The sequence below is a fragment of the Crinia signifera genome, chromosome 3, assembly GCF_055691185.1.
Source record: "Crinia signifera chromosome 3, ASM5569118v1, whole genome shotgun sequence".
Lineage (NCBI taxonomy): Eukaryota > Metazoa > Chordata > Amphibia > Anura > Myobatrachidae > Crinia > Crinia signifera.
The window spans coordinates 255491823-255516938 of NC_139219.1; the positions used below are offsets into that span (position 1 = coordinate 255491823).

At 47.2% G+C, this 25116-nt stretch overlaps 1 long non-coding RNA gene and 1 pseudogene across 1 annotated transcript; one reads left to right on the top strand and one right to left on the bottom strand.

Moving 5' to 3' along the window:
* Positions 1–5431: 5431 nt before the first annotated feature.
* Positions 5432–5997, bottom strand: LOC146062706 (uncharacterized). Its single transcript, XR_014471478.1, has 4 exons — positions 5986–5997; positions 5826–5889; positions 5559–5580; positions 5432–5463 (listed from the first exon to the last, which is right to left on the bottom strand). It is a non-coding gene; the product is annotated as an uncharacterized LOC146062706 (long non-coding RNA).
* Positions 5998–23957: 17960 nt separating this feature from the next.
* On the top strand, positions 23958–24164 carry LOC146066098 (U2 spliceosomal RNA; annotated as a pseudogene).
* The last annotated feature ends 952 nt before the right edge of the window (positions 24165–25116 follow it).

Below are 25116 nucleotides of genomic sequence, written 5' to 3' on the forward strand. Positions count from 1 at the left end.
CGGTATATACAGGGGTACACGTGACTAATACCTGGTGCGGGGGTTACTGGGTATAAGCCGGGCACATACTGATGTGTATGACGGTACCCCCTCTATGTCCTTATACTACCATGGGCTGTATATACAGGGTACACATGACTAATACCTGGTGTGGGTGTTACTGGGTGTAAGCCGGGCACATACTGATGTGTATGACGGTCCCCTCTATGTCCTTATACTACCATGGGCTGTATATACAGGGTACACGTGACTAATACCTGGTGTGGGTGTTACTGGGTGTAAGCCGGGCACATACTGATGTGTATGACGGCCCCCTCTAAGTCCTTATACTACCATGGGCTGTATATACAGGGTACACGTGACTAATACCTGGTGTGGGTGTTACTGGGTGTAAGCCGGGCACATACTGATGTGTATGACGGCCCCCTCTATGTCCTTATATTACCATGGGCTGTATATACAGGGTACACGTGACTAATACCTGGTGCGGGTGTTACTGGGTGTAAGCCGGGCACATACTGATGTGTATGACGGCCTCCTCTATGTCATTATACTACCATGGGCTGTATATACAGGGTACACGTGACTAATACCTGGTGCGGGTGTTACTGGGTGTAAGCCGGGCACATACTGATGTGTATGACGGCCCCCTCTAAGTCCTTATACTACCATGGGCTGTATATACAGGGTACACGTGACTGATACCTGGTGTGGGTGTTACTGGATGTAAGCCGGGCACATACTGATGTGTATGACGGCCCCCTCTATGTCCTTATATTACCATGGGCTGTATATACAGGGTACACGTGACTAATACCTGGTGCGGGTGTTACTGGGTGTAAGCCGGGCACATACTGATGTGTATGACGGCCTCCTCTATGTCATTATACTACCATGGGCTGTATATACAGGGTACACGTGACTAATACCTGGTGCGGGTGTTTCTGGGTGTAAGCCGGGCACATACTGATGTGTATGACGGTCCCCCTATATGTCCCTATACTACCATGGGCTGTATATACAGGGTACACGTGACTAATACCTGGTGCGGGTGTTACTGGGTGTAAGCCGGGCACATACTGATGTGTATGACGGTCCCCCCTCTATGTCCTTATACTACCATGGGCTGTATATACAGGGTACACGTGACTAATGCCTGGTGTGGGTGTTACTGGGTGTAAGCTGGGCACATACTGATGTGTATGACGGTCCCCCCTCTATGTCATTATATTACCATGGGCTGTATATACAGGGGTACACGTGACTAATGCCTGGTGCGGGTGTTACTGGGTGTAAGCCGGGCACATACTGATGTGTATGACGGCCCCCTCTATGTCCTTATACTACCATGGGCTGTATATACAGGGGTACACGTGACTAATACCTGGTGCGGGTGTTACTGGGTGTAAGCCGGGCACATACTGATGTGTATGACGGCCCCCTCTATGTCCTTATACTACTATGGGCTGTATATACAGGGTACACGTGACTAATACCTGGTGCGTGTGTTACTGGGTGTAAGCCGGGCACATACTGATGTGTATGACGGTCCCCCTCTATGTCCTTATACTACCATGGGCTGTATATACAGGGTACACGTGACTAATACCTGGTGTGGGTGTTACTGGGTGTAAGCTGGGCACATACTGATGTGTATGATGGTCCCCCCTCTATGTCCTTATACTACCATGGGCTGTATATACAGGGTACACGTGACTAATACCTGGTGCGGGTGTTACTGGGTGTAAGCCGGGCACATACTGATGTGTATGACGGCCCCCTCTATGTCCTTATACTACCATGGGCTGTATATACAGGGTACACGTGACTGATACCTGGTGCGGGTGTTACTGGGTGTAAGCCGGGCACATACTGATGTGTATGACGGTCCCCCCTCTATTTCCTTATACTACCATGGGCTGTATATACAGGGGTACCATGATTAATACCTGGTGCGGGTGTTACTGGATGTAAGCCGGGCACATACTGATGTGTATGACGGCCCCCTCTATGTCCTTATACTACCATGGGCTGTGTATACAGGGTACACGTGACTAATACCTGGTGCGGGTGTTACTAGGTGTAAGCCGGGCACATACTGATGTGTATGACGGTCCCCCCTCTATGTCCTTATATTACCATGGGCTGTATAAACAGGGGTACACGTGACTAATACCTGGTGTGGGTGTTACTGGGTGTAAGCAGGGCACATACTGATGTGTATGACGGCCCCCCCTCTATGTCCTTATATTACCATGGGCTGTATAAACAGGGGTACACGTGACTAATACCTGGTGTGGGTGTTACTGGGTGTAAGCCGGGCACATACTGATGTGTATGACGGTCCCCCCTCTATGTCCTTATATTACCATGGGCTGTATATACAGGGGTACACGTGACTAATATCTGGTGCGGGTGTTACTGGGTATAAGCCGGGCACATACTGATGTGTATGACGGTCCCCCTCTATGTCCTTATACTACCATGGGCTGTATATACAGGGGTACACGTTACTAATGCCTGGTGCAAGTGTTACTGGGTGTAAGCCGGGCACATACTGATGTGTATGACGTCCCCCTTCTATGTCCTTATACTACCATGGGCGGTATATACAGGGGTAAACGTGACTGATACCTGGTGCGGGTGTTACTGGGTGTAAGCTGGGCACATGCTGATGTGTATGACGGCCCCCCCTCTATGTCATTATACTACCATGGGCTGTATATACAGGGTACACGTGACTAATACCTGGTGCGGGTGTTACTGGGTGTAAGCCGGGCACATACTGATGTGTATGACGGTCCCCCTCTATGTCCTTATATTATTATGGGCTGTATATACAGGGGTACACGTGACTAATACCTGGTGTGGTTGTTACTGGGTGTAAGCCGGGCACATACTGATGTGTATGACGGTCCCCCTCTATGTCCTTATACTACCATGGGCTGTATATACAGGGTACACGTGACTAATGCCTGGTGCGGGTGTTACTGGGTAGATGCCGGGCACATACTGATGTGTATGACGGTCCCCCCTCTATGTCCTTATACTACCATGGGCTGTATATACAGGGTACACATGACTAATACCTGGTGCGGGTGTTACTGGGTGTAAGCTGGGCACATACTGATGTGTATGACGGCCCCCTCTATGTCCTTATACTACCATGGGCTGTATATACAGGGTACACGTGACTAATGCCTGGTGCGGGTGTTACTGGGTATAAGCCGGGCACATACTGATGTGTATGACGGTCCCCCCTCTATGTCCTTATACTACCATGGGCTGTATATACAGGGTACACATGACTAATACCTGGTGTGGGTGTTACTGGGTGTAAGCTGGGCACATACTGATGTGTATGACGGCCCCCTCTATGTCCTTATACTACCATGGGTTGTATATACAGGGTACACATGACTAATACCTGGTGTGGGTGTTACTGGGTGTAAGCTGGGCACATACTGATGTGTATGACGGCCCCCTCTATGTCCTTATACTACCATGGGCTGTATATACAGGGGTACACATGACTAATACCTGGTGCGGGTGTTACTGGGCACATGTTAGAGAAAGATAACAGCTACTTACAGATGGGTCTTCTCCCATCTTGGCAGGGGATGGCGCTGGCGTCGCCAGCCGCCATCCCCCACCAGCGCCATGGCGATGGTGAGAAGGGGACGCGCGCGCACGAGCGGCGCACGCGTCCCCTTCCGACGGCACTTCCATCCGTTCCCCCGGGTCCCCGCCGGCTTGCCGGCGGTAACCCGGGGTCCCCGCCGCCTGCCCGCACCCCCCCCTAACCCCCCCTAACCCTGTCCGTCTCCCTGAGGAGGAGACGGACAAGGTTTCCGTCGCGCTAGCGACGGAGACTGAGACGCGCGTGCGCGTGAGACGCACCCGCGTCTCAGTCTCCTCGCTGGCGTGGCTGCTGGCGGGTCGCCAGCGCGTACGTTCTGGCGACCCGCCAGCAAGGATGGGACCTGCCCCATCTGTACGCAGATGACATGTTGGGACTGCTGTTGGGGTAGAATAATAATAATTAGAGGTGATACACAAAGCTCAGCAGCACATTAGTGTGATCCACACAACGTGACACTACCGCACTATACACAATATACACATGAGAGTTTCTCTACAGGTCTGACCCTGAAATGTACAGTAAAACCAGTTGTGTTTCTGTTACATGATCAGAACCAAGATCAGCAGAGAATCAGCAGCTGGTAAATGCTGCTGCTTAGTAATTCTATTCCATGGTCTGACCTCTGCCTGTGTGCTAGATCTAGGCACCGATTCAGAAGGTCCGAATTCGCACCCTTGGCCAATGTTTGAGTCTGCGCATTGTCATGCAGGCCCTGGCTGCGAGCAGCTTCAGATAACTTTTTCTTTCTTGACAGGCAGGGGGCGTCCCTGGGTGGACCCACAAAAACCCACGTCGATGGGTGGACCTACAAAAACGGTGGGCGCACCCATAGAAATGCTGGGCGGAGCCCATGCCGCTGCCTACTCGGGGCAGGTGGATGACATCACCGCCTTCAAATCAGCCATCACCGTTCTACTAAAAAGTAAGTCCTGGCTACTTCTTATAGTGAACAGAGGGGAAATCATTTGATGGTGAGAAACCATCGAATAGTTTTACCTCTGTGCGAGCAGATGTGTAAGCGTAGATCAGTATTGCAGTAAAAATAAAGCAGGCTGTATTTACCCTGCACAGAAACAAAATAACTCTGTATACTGCCATGGAATGTCAGTATATACTGCTGTACACCCGGGATTGTAGTGACACGTCCAATGGGATGCATGTATCTTATCTGCGCTCCATAATACAGTCAATCAGATACCTACTCATCATAGGTCCAGTTATTGATCATCACCGTCCTATAACAGATCCAGAACAGAAAAGAAGTGACAGTTAGCAGCTGATCCCTGCAATACTTATAATTATTATTGTATATTATGTAAGTACGTTTCTGTATATTATGTAAGTACGGCTAGGAATGGATTATGTGATGATTGGATTATCGGAGAACCGCGCATGCACAAGCCCTCCATGCGGCCACAGCTGGTGATGGCCCGCAATCGCAGGCTGTACGCTGGTTGATTAAAAGCCATTCTGCGTGTGTGTGCGTTACCCTAGCGTCATTTGGGAGTGACACACATAAAAGCAGACGGGCCCGGCCGCTGGGAGGAATGGCTGCTGGCGCCATCAGCCCCCGATATTCCTACGGCCATCGCAGCGCCGGGTTACTATTGGCTTACACCGCACTGCACACGGAGGGGGGAAATACATTTGATGGTGTGGGGCTGACTCTTCCCACAGGTATGAATCAGCCCCACACGATGACAAGTGATGCAAAGTCACCTAACGACGTCATGTGGAGGCCCTGTTCTACCAGACTAATATTGTGCAAGTAATAAAATGATATAATTACCTCACTTCTGTTTCCTTCCCTGGTGACACCTCTGAGGAATAAAATGAGGATATTACATGGTTTATTGTCTAAAACTACAACAATTTGTATATAATAAAAGGTAATTAGTAACATCTGAGGACGTACCTGGTATGGGCACCAGCTTCTGCTGCAGAGGGGAAAAAGAAGATTATTAGACAATATAACCCATTAAATGTGTGTCATACATGTCACCATTCCTGCTTGTGTATATAGGGGAGCATTTGGGGGAGTGACAGGACAGCAGAGAACGCAGAAGGGATCGGAGATTCCTGCTGGGGTCCCTCCTACATACATTTAGGGGATACGTAATATATTGCATAATAAATGGCCACATAGAGAGAGACATAGATATAAGAAATGTAAATAACTTACAAAAGGCTTCGGGCATCTATAGCCAATCACCCAGTTTAATTTGGGGACTTTTTGAGGAAATTCCCTAGAAACAGAATATACAGAGTATTATAGGGACTGGAATTGATGGGCCATCTGACAGCACTCAGTTATACAGATGAGGAGTAATAACAACACTCACACTTTGTGCTTCATAACACTCCACATGAAATATCTGTACTCCATCTCCTGCAGAGGGAATGAGAAATAGTTTACCATTGATTTTAACCTTAAACCTGCCCAGAGATCTACCGTAACCCAAGGGGGTCATTCTAATAGACTGGGTAATCTGCGAAGCTCACAGGTTACCGAGTCCCTGTGACACCGACCCACGTATCCCTGTGACACCGTCGCCACCATATCCCCTTGCATGTGCCCGCAGCAGTACAAATCATTAGATGGTCAGGTTTTACCCGCCTTTGCAAATATAAGTCAGTTGATACTGACTTATATTTGCGAGCGCCTGGACGAAGAGAGGGCAGGCGGCTGATTTAGCATTTAGGCCTAAATAAGAATGACAATGTTTGGAGACAACAGAAAAAAGTTTGGGGCAGGAAAAGAGCCACAAATACAAGAAATTAGGGAGCTCAAGGAAAACATACCTCCATTTTGCAACTCGTACTGAGAAGTGAGGGTTCCAAGGCAATCTCTCAGAACTCTGCGTGTGTGATGTCATGATGTGTCTGTGACATCATCCCCAGCTGTGATCACCTGCTGCAGGAGCTTTCTTACAGTGTGATCCTTATATGCAGTGGAGGGGGGGGGGGGGGTAATATAAAAGATCAGTTGGTAGAAAAAGTAATAAAATAATTCTCATGGTTTTTTCAGGTTTGTTGTCATATCTTTGTATTTGTTTGGGATCTAGGGAGAAAAATCCCAGTTTCCCAGACATCTCTTTGTGGTCTCCCCACGTGTGTGGTGATCCCTGGTGACTCGCCGCAGATTATATCACATGTATGTTATATGTAAGTTCCCATGTGACACACATAAGCTGGCCAAACAGCTACAGATTTATTGTCTGATCTGGCTGGCTGGAATAAAAGCCTGGTAGTGGATAACAGCAGATGACAGTTGACCATTTGCTGTGAGATGCTGGAAAACTGACAAACTGTCACTCAGATATTACCAGGTGTTTGATCCAACCAGCCAGATATGACAATCAATCTGTAGGTGTATGGCCATCTTAAGCCAGTCAGCTCCTAACTGTCATGTTACAGGCTGGGTTGGAAAATTGACAGCAGCTGAATGGCTGCTGCATTATCACTTCTCCAGACTTATGTCCTATTGGCTTGTCCCACTGCTTACACTCCTACCAGCGCTCCCAAGCTTTTGTTATTAGCATTATACCACCTTTCTATAAGCTCTTTTCACATGTGTCCCTTGTGCATTGTTTATATAGGCATGCAGGCATACCTCCAACTGTTTCGCTTTTTGTGGGACCGTCCTGTTTTTTTTAGATGTTCCCGCCTCCTGCCCGTGGCAAGTATAGGCCACACCCCCAAAATGCTGGCTGCACACAACGTCCCACTTGCCTTAGGTCTAATGTTGGGAGGTATGATGTATGTATGTATGTATGTATGTATGTATTCATGTATGTATGTATGCATGTATGTCTGTATGTATGTAATAGTGGACAAACAGCTTTATACAATGGGAGAGAGATTGTTTGACATTCCCATAGAACAGGGGTGGGCAATTCATTTCTGTCGGGGGCCGTATGAAAAATCTGAAGTGTGTCGGAGGGCCGAACCAATGATAACTTGAACTTCTCGCTGCAGTTGTCAGGTCTGCATTTATTTTCTACAAATCCGGATGAGTGCTGCCTCACTATCTTTGGATACTCCCCAGGTGCCGGACCACGCACTTTTATTATATATATATAATATATATATATATATATACACACACACACATCTATAATGTATAGATGTGTGTATGTATGAATATATATATATATATCTCCTATATATTTGGCTACATCTGTCACTCAAAGTGGGTGTCTGTGTCTATAACACTCTGTTCCTGGACTTTCCTCTTAATGTGTGATTGCCTTCATCTGTGCTGAACACCTTTCTGAGAAATTAACCTGTTTAAAACAGGTGATGGCAATCATACATTAAGGGGAAGTCTAGAAACAGAGCATTGTGTCCCTCCTGGAGAGGGTCATGTTGGGAGGTATGTGACAGAGAACCAGCCCAGTGAGCCCACAGACAGTGCCAGACACCCACTGCCTTCCCATGTTGCCCAGCACTGCTACTCCACAGCCACCAGGTGAGCGCCCCCCTCCCGAGATTTGCGGCAAAACCTCCTCCCCCGCGCGCCCCCCCCCTCCCGCGATTCGCGGCAAAAACACCCGCTCCACCCCCTACCGCGATTCGCAGCAAAAACACCCCCACGACCCCCCCTCCCGCGATTCGCTGCAAAAAGAACCCCCCACGACCCCTCCCGCAATTCGCGGCATAACCACCACCCCGCGACCCCCCCCTCCCGCGAATCGCGCCAAACCCTCCCCCGTGACCCCCCCCCAATTCGCGGAAAAAAAAACCCCACCGCGACCTCCCTCCCGCGATTCGCGGCACCCCCCCCCCTAAATTCGCAGCAGCCCCAGGATTAAATGGCACATGCAAAACACTGACATGGCTATGGTCGACAATGAAAAAGGTTGACATGAGTTTTTGAAGATTTATTTATAATTTTTTTAATTTTTTCATATTCATTGTCATGTGTCAACATGGACACCAATGAAGTGGCACACTTATGTCAACATTTACATGTGTTGACCTTTCTGTGTTGATTTTTTCTTGTGGCGATTCACGTCACACCCCCCCTCCCGCGATTCGCGGCACCCCCCGTGACCCCCCACCTCCCGCAATTCGCGGCAACCCCCCACCGGAAGCCCTGTGAACCCCGCCCTCCCGCGATTCGCTGCACCCACCCCCGCGACCCCCCCTCCCGCAATTCGCGGCACCCCCCCGTGATTCGCGGCAGCTCCAGAATTAAATTGCACATGGAAAACACTGACATGGCTATGGTCGACAATGAAAAAGGTTGACATGAGTTTTTGAAGTTTTTTTGTCATTTTTTGAATATTTTCATATTCATTCTCATGTGTCGACATGGACACCAATGAAGTGCCACACTTATGTCAACATTTACATGTGTTGACCTTTCTGTGTTGATTTTTTCTTGTGGCGATTTGCGTCACACCCCCCCCCCCCACAACCCCCACTCCCGAGATTCACAGCACACACACACACACACCTCCCCCGCGATTCTCGAAACCCCACCCCGTGACCCCCCCTCCCGTGATTCACGGCACACCCCCGCGACCCCCCTCCCATGATTCGCCGCAACCCCCGCCCCGTAACCCCCCCTCCGTAACCCCCCCTCCCGCGATTCGCGGCACCCACCCCCGCGACCCCCGCTCCCGCAATTCGCGGCACCCCCCCGCGATTCGCGGCAGCTCCAGAATTAAATTGCACATGGAAAACACTGATATGGCTATGGTCGACAATGAAAAAGGTTGACATGAGTTTTTGAATTTTTTTTTCATTTTTTGAATGTTTTCATATTCATTCTCATGTGTCGACATGGACACCAATGAAGTGCCACACTTATGTCAACATTTACATGTGTTGACCTTTCTGTGTTGATTTTTTCTTGTGGCGATTCGCGTCACACCCCCCCCCCCCCGCAACCCCCACTCCCGCGATTCACGGCACACACACACCCCCCCGCGATTCTCGGCACCCCACCCCGTGACCCCCCCTCCCGAGATTCACGGCACACCCCCCGCAACCCCCCCTACCATGATTCGCCGCAACCCCCGCCCCCGTAACCCCCCTCCCGCGATTCTCTGCAATCCCTCCCCTCCCGCGATTCGCAGCATCCACCCCCCCACAACCCCCCCTCCTGCAATTCGCGGCACCCCCGCGACCCCCCCTCCTGCAATTCGCGGCACCCTCCGCGACCCCCCCTCCCGCGATTCGCGGACACCTAAGTTGCAATACAGGGCATCTTTCATACAATTCTAACCATATTTCTCATATACAAACGTTCACAAATTAAGGGGGCGCAGCCCCTTACGACGGTGTGAAGAGCGCCCGTAGGGCGCGATGAATCACCTAGTATATATATATTTAAAACTAATGCAGAGAAAATAGCCTGCTCCTTACTTTGCTTTAATAAAATTTATCAGTGGCGTCTGAGATAGGGGGGAAGCCAGGAAAGAGGCAAGTAGCTGAGAGGGGAAGCCAGGAAAGAGGCAAGTAGCTGAGAGGGGAAGCCAGGAAAGAGGCAAGTAGCTGAGAGGGGAAGCCAGGAAAGAGGCAAGTAGCTGAGAGGGGAAGCCAGGAAAGAGGCAAGTAGCTGAGAGGGGAAGCCAGGAAAGAGGCAAGTAGCTGAGAGGGGAAGCCAGGAAAGAGGCAAGTAGCTGAGAGGGGAAGCCAGGAAAGAGGCAAGTAGCTGAGAGGGGAAGCCAGGAAAGAGGCAAGTAGCTGAGAGGGGAAGGTAGGAGAGAGGCGAGTTAACATTTACCGCCTCAGAGATGTGGAATCCGGACTGCGCCCGCCCTGCACAGTGCACAACATTATTGTGGTGTGGGAGGGGAAGCGGTAACACGGCGGGCGTAGCAACCAATGGCAGCAAAGCGGCTGTCGCGTCACCGCATCCCCTCCCACGCTCCCAGTAATGCTGTGCGCGACAAGCACAGGCCACCATTGACAGCAGCGGCGCCGGAACAGAGCTCTCCCGGTCCCCTCTGCAATTTAAATGACAAGCGGCTATTCATAGTTGGGCCGCTTGTTATGGTACTGAATGTCAGTGCGGCGGGCCGGACATAAGCGTCTCGCGGGCCGCCCGTTGCCCACCTCTGCCATAGAATAAGTTTTGCACATAGCTTGTATCACACATAGGGAGGAACATGAAAGAATCTGGGGTACAATGTGGGGGTGCATTGATTACCATCCCACGGATCCTCAGATACTAATTACACTAACATGAATATTACATAGGTAACAGATGTGGTGTTGATGATCCAGTAAAAGCATTGTGCGTTATATGAATGATGCTGGAACATAGGGGCCCCCAGTACTATTGGGGAGCAGGATAATGATAGAGAAATCTGGGGGATTCTGTGTATTATATTCTGCTGGAAAGTCACATTATTCTGTGCTCTGTATTTTAGGTTTCCCGGATGCGTCTGGATGGAGAAGATCCCTCGCAGAGCCTGGGAGGAGTATACAGCTTCTGGCTGCTTGGTCCCGGCCTCACTCTGCCGTATACAGGATCCTAATGGGAGAAAGGGTTAGTGCGTTACTGAGCCAGGTCACATGTGATCATTCTTTACTGATTTATGTATTGTTACCGGTAACTGTCCGTGGTGTATCCGAGCCTTTATATACATACACAGTGCTGTGAACACTGATATGCATACACAGCGCTGTGTACACTGATATACATACACAGTGCTGTGTACACTGATATACATACACAGCGCTGTGTACACCTATTATATACACTTACATACATACACAGTGCTGTGTGCACTGACATACATACACAGGGCTGTGTACACCTATTATATACTGACACACAGCACTGTGTACATCTATTATATACACTGACATACATACATACATACATAGTGCTGTGTACACCTATTATATACACTGACATACATACACAGCGCTGTGTACACCCCCACTGAGCCCCCCGATCGCGGCAATTCGCGGGTCTCAGAGGAGGGGGCGGAGCTTAAATGTCACACTCGTGTCATTTTAGCCCCGCCCCCTCCATGAAGATCAGTGATTTCGACTATTTCCCGTAATGGGGGTGGGGCTTTATGACGTCACAGTCAAGCCCCGCCCCCCCGAACGGGTAATGAAAGTCTCCTCTCCGGGCTTCTCCCAGAGAGGAGAATTTGAAAGTCGGCAACCCTGATTTACATTGAATCATCAGCACCATTTCCTAGCACTTTAGCAAGTAAGTATAGTAGCTCTTACTAACTGCTTTGGGTCTCATCCACATTTGTATATAAGTCATTTTAACCCTTTGAGTGGTGGGTTTTGCTAGGCCGGACAAACCTACTAGGGCAGGTTTGTCCTGCCCCAGCAAAATCCACCACCTCCCCTGCTGCCGCTTCCCCCTGCCGCCTGTCAGTCATCACACAGGCGGCAAGCTTGGGGATGTTTCGCGGCGGCTCGGGAGGACTCGGGTGCCTGAACTCTCCCGAGTCCCCCCAAGCCGCGCTGACCATCCCCCAGCCTGCCGCCTACGTCACTGATGCAAACAGTGAATGGCGGCTGACGGCAGGGGAGCTCCAGCGTACGATCGCCAGAGCAGAGGGGGGGTGGGGGGGGGGGGGTAGTGGTGCTACCCGGTGGTGCTCCGCTGGAGGCACCACTGGCGCGCACCTAATGCAAAGTGGTATGCCCGGAAATTTTCCGGGACAGCCCGATGAGCCCGGAAAATTTCCGTGCATACCACCCAAGGGGTTAAATTACACACCCACGCTTCTAGGTGCCACGTTCATAATCGTTTTTCTCAATCTCTCCACATATGGAACTTAACACACCCTTTAGGTGGAGCATGACTCGCCCCCTCAATGGGGCGCTGTGCAAAATTCTATTCTCAACTATAAACTCCCTGAAACTAGTTTTCAAAAGTAGGCAAGTATGCCTATACCGCATTTGTATCACTCTCCTTTGTTCTGCAGTTCCTGCCTGCTGCTCACAAGCTTGTGGTTGACAAGTACTTTTAGATAAAGTTTCTAGTTGCAATATGACTGTAGGGCTAAGAACAGCCCTGCTGAGTCCATTGATAAAAGCCTTCTGTTTCTATGGCATCAGCTAAGGCTGGTGGATCTAGATCAAACGTGGTAACACAAGATGCTGGCCGGTCACACACTGCATCAGGCTTATATTTCACTGTTTCCTACATTACTCCCTAACTACAAAAGTTAGTATCCTCTATTATGCTACGGAACCCTTTCTTATTTATTCTGTTTTCATTTTTTTCTATTAAACCTATTGCATTTTTGAGGAACAACATAGCACATATTATTAATACATTTTTGGCAGTTTTACTTGATGCATTTTTAGTTTTCTGTGAGAACTGCCAATAAGAACACTGTACTAGTGTATATATAATGTGTAGCTGTTCACAGAAAATGAATGAGTGCCAATGAAGCAAGTACTACAGCGATACACAATCTGTAGCCGTCCCAGCCTTTGTGGAACTACATCCAAGGAGGGGGTGTTAGGGAATTCTGGTTCTTGTAGTTGCACTGCAGCTGGGGAGTAACAGGTTGCAAGATTATACTGTAGTGTATATGTATTGTGAAGTTCCAGTAGAGGAGATTGCTATAGAACTCATTCCTGCACTTTTCTAGTTAACAATTAACATCAGAACGTTTCCTTCAGTAACAGTTGGTTGTCATTCAAAGCCCATTGTTGTGCTAATAGGGAAAGGCAGCCTTCTTATTGGTGGGGGGGTCTGTAGTAGGAGGTAAATCTTGAGATTAGTGTTCCAAGCAGACTTTGAACAGACAAATAACGTGGGCTGTCCTATTGCATGCAAGACCGAAACATATAAGACCTGGAAATGGATTTACACGCTGAGTTTCACCTTGGGAAGTTACTGAAGTCATCTTTGTTATCACAAGCATATTATATTGTGTAAAATAATGTATTTTGTAATAAGTAACACTTATATAAGTTCAGGTTTAGTTAAACAATATAAAATGCATGTGCAGTCCTCAATTCTGGGCCTTTTTATCCTGGAAACAACAAAGAATGAGGGTCATTTTTGGACAAAAAAACCCCAAAGATTCCACCCATTGCATATACTGTAGACATACTTGCCTACCCTCCCGGAATGGCCGGGAGGGTCCCGCAAATCGGGTCCCCCTCCCGGTCCCCCGGGAAGGGGGGCAAGTCTCCCGCATTGCCCTACAGCCCCGGCTCCCATTTTTAGCAGATATTTTGGAGATCTCTCACAGAAACGTTGGCACTCAAAGGATTAATCCAGGGGTGGGGAACCTTTTTTGTGCCAAGGGCCATTTGTATGGGGAAAAAAGCCTTCGGGGGCCATATGTAAAAATTTCTCTTACAAATTGTCCTGCTGCAGGCGTCCCACGCTCCGGCAGCTGCCACTGAATAGGACTGACAGTCTCCGGCTGCTGTTGATTAAGAGGAATCTTGCGAGAACTACCGACCTCTCACGAGAATTCCCCTGTACTTGACTCCCGGCAAAGCCGCCTGGTGGTAGGAGGGTCACTCAGACCAGCTACGGGGGCCGCATACGGCCCCAGGGCCTGAGTTTCCCCACCCCTGGGTTAATCTATCATGCCAAAAAAGGGTACTTGTGTAGTTTCACGGCAGCAGTTATGTAGTTAGCGTAGCGTCCCTGTCAGAATCAGCGTAGTGTTCCCGCGGCCAGCGTAGTCAGCGACCCTGTCAGAATCAGCGTAGTGTTCCCGCGGCTCGCTTAAGTAGTTAGTGTAGTCAGTCATCCCTGTCAGTATCAGCTTCGTGTTCTCGCCCGTTCGCGGCCAGCCGGAGCTTAAGCAGTTAGCATAGTCAGTCAGTGTTACGCAGTTAGCGTAGTCAGTCAGCACTTATTACATTGTGTGGGAACCATTGACCATTTTAACCTGCCTGACATGACAGATGTTAATGTTTTCCTGAATCAACCCCACTATCCACGCCAGTCCAAAGTGTAGCAAGCCCCGCTATCCACGTTGGCATGGAGTTGATTTTCTACAGTGTGGCGAGCCACCGAGACTGAAGCGTGGCGAACGGACGCGGAATACATGCTGAGTAATTCGAGTCCTCCTCGCGGGCCTCGTTGCGCTCGCCACGCTTCTAGCTTGGTGGCACGCTGCGCTCACCACACTTTATAAAATCAGCTCCACGCCGACACGTATAGTGGGGGTATGAACAAGTTGGGAGGACGCGCACCACGTCCCCTCACGGGGCTCTCCACGCTTCGGGATAGTGTGGATAGTGGAGGTTTCAAATAGAGGCATTTGCCAGTATGTAACATGGAGCACTGGCAAATGCATTCTTTACTGTACATGAGAAGCACTTGCACACCGCACCCCCCCTTTGTGCAGGAGACGCATGCGCTACCGGACTCCTAACCCTGTTTCCGTACCCTGCTGCAATACTTACTGAGATGCACAAGCGGAGCGCCTCTCTACCAGCGCCCGCATGATCCCCTCTCCGACGGTGTCCGCCAGCGCAGGGGATCTGGCGGTTACCGATGCTGTGTGAGAGGCGCTCACTAGGCTTGCCAGGGACGTGGGGGACCAGTGGTGCCAGTAGGAAAAACGACTTAGTGGTACTGTGCCGCGCGGCTAAAAATGGGCGTGGTCAGGGCGTGGTCAAATGACACTAGGGGGAGTGGCTGGAATATTACACGCTGAAGGCACGCGGCCAAAATTTACACAGTTATGCCTGTTACGCGTCACACACCCAATACATATGACCCATGCCATAATGCCCGTTACACATTATGCCCCACACCAATAATGCTCATTGCACAGCTGCCGCACAACTGATGCCCATTACTAATATGCCCCCACAGTGCCACAAATATGCTCCCACCGTGCCAAGTATGCCCCCAGTGCCAGATATGCCCCCACAATGCCACACATATGCCCACAATGGCAGATATGCCCCCACAGTGCCACACATATGCCCCACAGTTCCAGATATGCCCCCACAGTGCCACAGATATGCCCCCACAGTGCCACACATATGCCCCCAGTGCCAGATATGCCCCCACTGTGCAAGAAACAGGTATGCCCCCACTGCGCCAAGTATGCCCACACTGTGCCAGATAAGTCCCCACTGTGCCAGGTATGTCCCCACTGTGCCAGGCATGCCCCCACTGTGCCACCATTGTCCCCACTGTGCCAGGCATGCCCCCACTACTGTGCCAGGCATGTGTCCACTGTGCCAGCAGCAAAACTTACTGTTGTTGTTGTTCCTGCCGGGAAAGGAGAGTCCGGGACTGGCTGGGCTGGTAGGCTCCTCCGCTCCGTCTCCTCCCTGTGCCTGGGGCTGGGCCGTCAGCAGATCAAAGCTCGCAGGCCAGCTCCTGATTGACTGCCGGCCCATGAGCTCTGATTGGCTGACGACATGGTGTAGTTCGACGTGGGGTTTTTCACTGTTTTTTGAGCCGACATGTGCCGACAGGCAGTATTTCATGCCCTACCATCCAATAGGGCGTGGTGGAAGAATAAAATAGTATGCCGAGCACAGGGAGGCACCGAGCCCGAAGCATTGAGAGCACAGCGAGCGATCCGAGGGGATGCAGTGCACTTCAAACTGTGTCCATGTCGAGTGTCGACATTCGGGTAAAAAAAACCTGTGAACCCCATGTCGACCTTTTGACTGTTGACCTAGACCATTTTGACCTAATGCTTGTGTGGACCTAGAACCATGTCGACCTTGACCCATGTTAACATAGAACCATGTCGACCTTTCCCCATGTTGACCTAATGGTGTCGACCTAATGCTTATCGACCAACATGCTGTATACCAAATGATCCCTACCCTATATATATATATATATATATATATATATATAATTTAAATAGTGTGTGATGATTTGTTTAATAAAATGACTGTAAGAGAGGGAGAACTACATTTGTTAAATCACTCTCCATTATTCCGGTCAGATGATATTTGAACTGCATTTAATTATAAATATTTATCACACAGTACTATGTTATGAGAAAACTTGCCTATCTTATACAGCATAGTGTGTAAAGCTGGCCATACATCAGAAAGATATTGTACCCAATCATACAATCTCAATTGATTGTAAGATGGATTGTATGCAGATTGTGTGCACATCTTGTGTACACAATCATACAATCCATCATAAGATGGATTGTATGACTGATTGTATGATGGATTGTATGCAGATTGTGTGCACATCTTGTGTAGACAATCATACAGCAGATGGATTGTATGACTGATTGTATGATGGATTGTGTGTAGATTGTGTGTCCAAAAACCACCAAGGACTGCCGGGGATTTCAAGGGAAATTGTACACAATCATGAGCGCAATCGATCTTAAGATCGATCTTTCTGATGTATGGCCAGCTTTAAAGAATAAATGTACCCATATTTCCAGGTTGTTTTGAATTTGCAGACAGTACAAGAAAACGTGGACTGGATCTTACTGCCTATGCTTTGGATACCGGGCAGGTGTGTATCCACCTGCACACTGTGAGATGTGAGGAAGTGGCTCCTGTCCTGAGAACTCCAGTTCCGGGTCTTGTGTCTCTCCTCCACTGGCTCGGTGTTTAAACTGTAGTGAAGCTGGTGCTAGTGGCGGTAGCCGGCTGCTGGGGGTGACTGGCAGCACTGCGATGTGACTGCCTGTCCCTGCTGCTTGCTTGGACCTGTACCGAACACGTTGCTGCTGTTACACCTGAAGATAGAGAGGTAATGTTACATCATCTCTGCAGTATCACTGTAGCTACTGTCACTTTCTAGGCGACAGGGACAAGATTATATTAATAAATACACAACTACTGTGCAGTATAAGATAGTGTCGTGTGTTAGTAGGTGATGTGCTGTTGTGCATTAGCTACTACTGTGTGTGTAGATGTATTATTAATCGGTGCCATGTCCTATTGTTAGTTAATACATTGTATAGGACCTTGCACATAACCATATCCCTTGGTGCTACTTTGTAGCCACTGGTATAAGTATATATGTGATACTCCATAGGGAATAATGCTGCAGCTGCTAGCCCAGTGTGTGTAGTGTAATGCTTTGGGATAACATAACCTGTTTACTGTGTAAACACTGCACTCCTTATTCTACCCTTGCTCAGCTCCTAGCTGTCCCTGTTCTCTCTGTCCCATTATGAATATAAGGATTTCAGATTTCGGTGATCTCAGGTACACAGCACAGTTATACAAAGAGAATCAAGTTACTGGAGTCCTGTTCTCTTGTGTGGGACAAGGGTGCACTGTACTGCGACATAATGCATTATTAAACAATGGCTCACAAGGGTCAGGGATTCCAATTAAAATGCCTTTATGTTTGATTTAAAGTGGTATGCTTGTAAGCATTAACCACAGGAGTATGCTTAGGTTTTAACGTTACAGCAGAATATTGACCTCCATTAAAGTTCACGTTGCCTGAGCTTTCTAGATCTTAATGACATATGTGGCTGGTGCCTTTGATGGCTGGACGGTGCTGTATAATAAAATGCAGTAGTTAAGATGGTTTGGGAGGAGGGTAGACACAGCAAACATTTGATGCTGGAGAGATTCACAGCAAGTGTTGTTTTGAGGGAGGAACAAAAGCTTTATGGGAATTGAATTAAGCATTCAACCACGTCTTATTGTTAAAGTGTCACCAAAAAGCTTCCCCAACCAAATCTTCAGATGCTTGCGGAGATCACATAAACGCTTAACTATCCCATGTGCCAGTTTTATTAGTTGGAAACGATGATTGCATATATAAGCAGTTCCAATTCCACTTGAGTGAACGCCAATTACAGGCTGTGCTGTTCTATAAATCTTCATACACTTAAAAGGATCCCAGATAAATAAACTATCTCTAAAAGTGTGTGGGCATATACCCAGTGTAGTGACCTGTGCACTGATTAACAGTTGTCAATCATTAAATGAATTCACACATGGTATACGTTTCATTTGTCTTGTTTTAAAATAGTAACTTTACAGAATTTGCCTGGCTTAATGTAAAGTTAAACTCTCAGCCCTGGTGACTTCATCTTGAGTTCCTTTTGTATAGTACAGATTGAGTATCCTTATCCAAAATGCTCGGGACCAGAAGAATTTTGGATAACGGATCATATTGTATTTTGGAATATTTTTATATTTGAAAGAGGTATCTTGAGGTATCTTGCATTTATGTTATATTAGCAAAAAATAAATAAAAGTACATTTTGGTTTTTGGACTAATTTGGATAACGGATATTTGTATAAGGGATATTCAACCTGTACTTATCTGTACAGATTTCATTGCATTTTTCAACTTTTAGAGAACTTTTATGATCTACTGTATTTGATGATGGACATTGGAGAATAATCTGGGCCCAGGTCTAAAATGACAAAAAGATAATTTGCTGGGCTTTAGGACCCAATGCGTAAAAACCCCACTTGGAGTGTGTGACTGCACAGACCAGTAGAAAGCCATCGTTCTTTTGTCCAGTCTCTAATGTGGCTCAGCTGGGGATACGGACTGGAGTATTGCCAGAATATGATACCATGGAGTACAAAAGGAAGGCTGCAGTACTGTATCACTACCCCTGATCTTATAGGATGTGGAAGATCGGTCCTCACCATAAAGTCGACATGGACAAGGTAGACTTAGACAAAAGGTTGACATGGCAATGTTGTCGACACATGAAAAGCTCGACATTCATTTTTGAAGATTGTTTCCATTTTTGGAACTTTTTCATACTTTACCATCCACGAGGACTAAAAGCCCCCATCCTTTAGTGCGGTATGGACGCCTTTATCCGATTCCGAGGAATTGTTGCAACGGATCGCATGGAAAAGTGTCACATCACATGCCCTTTCCCTAAAATTGCAATGCGAGGCACGTTTCCGTGCACATGGCATCGGAGTCGCAGATCTCACGGGCTGACATGAATATTTATTGCAATCGCACGTACATAGGTGCACCTGGCATTGCATTTGTACACCTGCGATCCGATCGCATACAATTGCTTGGAGGAAGTCACTGGCACCTTGGTACGATAAATTGCATGCGATAAATCTAATGTAAAAAACCCCCACTCAAGTAGGGAATTGCAATCGCAGGACTCCAAAGATGCTGCCGGCCTGGTCGCAGGAAAAAGGATCCAACTAATTGGTGAGATATCTCCCTAGTGGACGGGGGCCTTACTATTGGGAACGATAAGGCATGGAGCCATGCGAGGGTAGGATCTTATGATTAAACACACTGAAAATCTTTCAGTGTTTATTAGAATTATAATGTACTTATAAGACATAGTTTTATATCAAACATCGGTCTAATTCTAGTTGGTCAAGTACACAATACAAATGTGACCTTATAACAGGGATGTGTTACACCCAGTGTTTAAAAAAAACCAAAACATCTATCTGACTATGGGGGTAATTCAGACCTGGTCGCTGGGCTGCGATTTATTAGGACAGCCGATTAACGAGCGAATGCACTCGCTGACATGCGCAAGACTATCCAGCGATAAAAGGCAGTATCTTTTCTAATCGCAAGCAGTTTGCAGGTTCATTGACAGGAAGCGGCTGTTTGTGGGTGTCACCCGACCGTTTACTGGGAGTGTCAGGAAAATGCAGGCCACGTGGATTCAGGGTGGGTGCGCGACGACACCTCCGGCTCTGATCAGCCTGTTTATACGGCACTGGCCGAGTAGGTCCTGGGCTATGCACAGACTGCACACAGTGGAAAAATAATTTGACGGTGAGCTGCCAATGGATTTGCAGCTAGTTGCCTTTCTGCAATATTTTCATAAGCCTTTTGCAGCCTTTGCACAGGGCGGGTTTTCACTCTGGCCGGGCTGCGGCTATCTGATCATAGGGCCCTGCAAATTAGCAGAGAAGCAATCAGATCTGAATAACCCCCTATATTAGAGTGCAGTAATAAGTATGGCAAAGCAATGACTTTTATTCAAGTCGCAGAAGCCAATTAAAGTTCTTTGAAAATTGAAAACCCCCGATAAATGATAAACCATTTCATAGATTTGCATCACTGAATTCTCATTTTTTTAGACAATTTTGTCCATTGCCGATCTCAAAATTGTATTTGTAAATTCCACAATACGAAATCAACAATATTATATTTCATTTGTTGTTGTGATGTGAGAATGTAGAAATGAAGTTGGTCCAATAAATTGATAGAAGTAACATGACCAAATCCTTTGACGTAGCCAACAAGATGACTATCTGCCCCTGATAATCTCCAGTTCTATAGGATTTGCACTACACTGGGAAGTTGGTTGCTTTTACCCTATTAGCAGCATAATATGTAAGAGAGGGATTTGGAAAGAATCTGTGCAAGGTGTAACCTCAGCCGGAATAAAGTTGCCACTTTAACCTTTTAAAAGATCAGGCAAAAATAAACCTTTCTTTGGTAACTGGATCTTTGAAATTCAGTGATACTTGGACTGATATATGAGATTGTTGTAAAATCCTTGGGAGAGGCACCAAAGAGCAAATAAATTATGTTGTAAATTATGTAAATCCTAGAAATTAGTACATTAAGAAAGCAGCAGACCTTACCCGTGGCCTTACTGCTTGCTGCGTCTGTGCTGAGAGGCTGCTTGTACAGTACCTGTCCTGAGAAGCAGAAGCTGAAAAACCTGTAATTGTCACCAGTGGCTAAAGGTGAAACATTAACTTGAATCTAATTCCAGATCTACAACCTTTAGCTGTCATTGGGCCTGATGCATAGATGAATGCAAGTGGGCTATAATCGCTCCTGTACTGTGTAAGTGCATATTCTGTGGGTGGTATTCAATCCCCGCCGCTATTTCCGATGGGGGCTGTCGGGCCCCTTTTGTTGATAACGTTCGTGATTTGTGTTCATGCCCGAATCTCGACAATCCACGGCCGTTTACGCGGACCCTATTCGCCGATCGGCAAGCAGGACATTGAATCCCTCCTGGCGATATGCTGTCGATCAAAACAAAAATGGACCAGGGTCTTGGCTGACGGGACGGACTGACAGTCGTGACCCGGGATTGAATACCCCCCTAAAACTCTATTGGTGAGTTGTAGGTATCCTTTTGGCCATACTGCCCCAATCTATAATCTTGGTTTTATAGCAGTCATCATTATCAGTGTACACTTCCACTGCCCCTCTCCCTGGTGATAAAAATCAGTGTGAAAATAGTTGTATGCACAACTCTGCATAGTTCATGATCCAGTCAATACATCCTCTCTGAAAACCGTGAAAACACCCTGTTACTGGAAGTTGTATATCCCATCAGCTGCAAGTGGAGTTCTCTTTGGTTTGCATGTGAATCTCTTGTAGCTGCGTACGCTTAGTATCAGTGCATGAGCCCCCTCCCCGAAGCCTAACCCTAAGCTTCCCCACAGCCTAAGTCCCCCCTACTAGCGCCTTACCCTGAAGCTGGGTACACACCTAAAGATTTATCTGTCTAGTGAGAATAAAATCTGGTCATATATAGGAGTATATGACAATTAACCATTGCTTCCAAATGCTGAAAAAACAAACAATGTTTATTCAGAAACATTGGTTAAATTAGATAGATTTAACAAATATATCCAAACAATAGGTTTTTTTCTGATTTCCAGCATTTGGGAGCAAATGAATGATTATAGTAGGCTCCCATACATTACCAGATTTTTGTTCTCACCAGACAGATTGGACAGATACAGTACTCAGTTCTTTTTATTTGAAATACATTTGCGAAAATCTCCAACAAACTGTTTTCACGTTGTCGTTATGGGGAATTGTGTGTAGAATTTTGAGGGAAAATATTTTATTTATGCCATTGTGAAATAAGGCTGTAACATAGAAAAATGTGGAAAAAGTAAAGCTTTGAATTCTTTCTGGATGCACTGTAAAGGTGCATACACACTGTACAATTTTTTTGACAAATTTCGTTGAAAGACATTTACCTTGAACCCAGTGTCCTGGATGAAAGATGTTGACAAAAGATATTGACGAAAGACGAAAGATCTAGCTACAGTTTATAGGCTCTTTTTGAAAGATATCCAAATTGAGCTGCATGCACAGTTGACGAACAATCTTGATGAACAACTGGCGGGTATGCGCATCATCATTCTTCTTTAGTCGCAAACGCACTGAGAGATATTTTGACCAATTTCGTTTAGAATGGCCGAAATTAACGAAATTGGTCAAGAGTTGGTCAAAAAAATTGTACAGTGTGTATGCACCTTAAGGCATGTACCCAGTTTACTCCTCCCTCCCCAACTGCAGGCTAGCCAGCCCCTCATACTTACAGATCAGGATGCCGACTGACGTATTCCGGCTGTTCGGATCCTGATCCTTTGTCTTGTACTGTACCTGTAAAATCCAGAAAATGTTTTCGGGGAAAGTTGTTTTTTTCCTTTTCTGAGTTTTTTGCTTTACATTATATTTTATTGGTGTCTCATACTGGATAAATAAGTTTGTGAATTAATGATTTAATTGTTTAAACACAGATTTACTAAACACATATTTAAAAAAAAACTAATATGAAATGATTTCTGTTGCTGACAAGTGAGGAATTGTGCTCAGCCTCACATGTCATCACGCAGAACGGTTATTGGCGGAAACACTTTTAGCTTTCAATTAAACAATGTCTGATTGTCTTTGCCTATTGAGGCATGTACGGGTTCACACTGTGAATAGCCTGCTTCACTATGAGATTAGCTACCTGTAATATTAATCCTGCCTCTCTATACATTGCAGCCTTTGTGTCTATATGAGTTATTTTCAATTGGCAAAGGACATATTGATTACTGATTGGTAAACTGCCACTGCCTAATAAAATTAAATATTTATGTATAGTAAAACCAGGTCATCTTATCAATGTATATAAAGCTATGCCACAAATTTATACATTTTTAAGGTTCTTAATTATCTTTTTAGTAGACGACAAGTTTCTCCTTAAGAAGTAGTTTTTTGTAGTTAAGATCTGCTCATGTCATCTTCCAGTCACATTGTAGCTTTGGGCCCCCCACCCCCGCCTCCCCACTGAGATACTGTTAGGAGAGAGCACCACTTCATCTGGACAGCTGTGTTGCAGAGATAAAACCATTTCTCACAAGACAATGAAGGAGGCACAAGAGTTTATGCGTAATGATGTCACTTCTTATTACAATTGTTTGAGTACTGCTGATTATATGTTAGCCACTAATAAGTGTTATGTGTATGCATATGATAATGTGTTGGAAACAGGCAAATCCAATCTCCTAAATCAACATAACTATCTACATTTTTTTTAGAGCTAAAGTATTGGATTTCAGGGACGGATGAAAATAGAACGGGTTTAATAAACATTTTGCAGCATAGCACAGGGAATCATTGTATAACCATACAGGCAAGGCAGGGTTAGTGCGGCATACTTCAACTTAATTCTCTTAAATCGCTTCTCGGCATTTTGGCTAAGATCAAGTGTAGTATCTGTTCTTATCAGTGGGTATGGACTGGCCTCTGGCAGAGAATAGAGAAAGGCTGGACTGAGTAGCTGCTCTGATGGGCGGAGGGTGTGGGACCCCTCTTTTTTGCCTGGGAGTGGTGAAAAGTCTGGCTGAGTACCTTCACCTCTGCCAGTGGTAGGAGGTGTTGTTTCTGTAAACCCACTGGTGAGAGGGGGGGAGAAACACTGGGCCTAGTAGTTTGACTCTCTTGACGGGGTTCGTAGCCCCCGAAGGATGAGACAGTGAAAGGCTCAGTCTAGTATCCATTCCAAAGGAGCGGAGAAAGGCTGGGACTGAGTAGATGGCTCCTGTTCCAGAGGTTGGTAGCCTCTGATGGGGAGACCGCGAAAGGCCTAGCTTAGTACCTTAACCTTGGGATCGGAGAAACACTGAGACTGAGTAGATTGCTCTTCCGAGGGGGTCGCAGCCCCTAAGGGAGTCAGTCGAAAAGCCCAGTGGAGTACCCATTCCCATGCCAGGGGCTGGAAAATGCCCTACGATGGGAACAGAGAAACCTTGGTCGGACGCTGATCGGTCGGTTGCTTGGAGTCCGAGGCTGCACTGTGCCCCCGGGGAAACTCGGGGGTGCCGAACATGCACGGGTGATCCCAAAATCACCATGCACTAGTAAGCACTTGCACTGCGCACTTCCCTTCAGGTAGCGCTTCACGTCCTTACCCCGTCCTTTTGGATGGGGTAGGACAATTTTTCACACCCCCACCCTGGCCTTCTGGCTAGGGTATCTTTATTATTTATTTCTCTTCCCCCTCTCACGTTCGTCACTTTTCACTTTTCTCTGAGTGATTGATGATTGATCTATCTGTGTCATGTGATCACACCTGAGCTCACTTGGGTTGCTGGATAGGTGAGCAGTAGTCAGCTGATCACAGGTGTCATGGCTGCTCCCATGTCCAGGACTGTTTGTAAACAATTCCGAGTGACTTGTTACCACGTGAGTAACAGACACAGGGACATCATGCCAACAACCTCCAGCGGTCACTCTGAGTGCACCAGTGGGCCGGTAAGTCACGCGCATGGACAGTGCGATTACTTTTATTACAGACATATGGCATGCAATCCCAGCTGTACCTGCATGGCTCAGA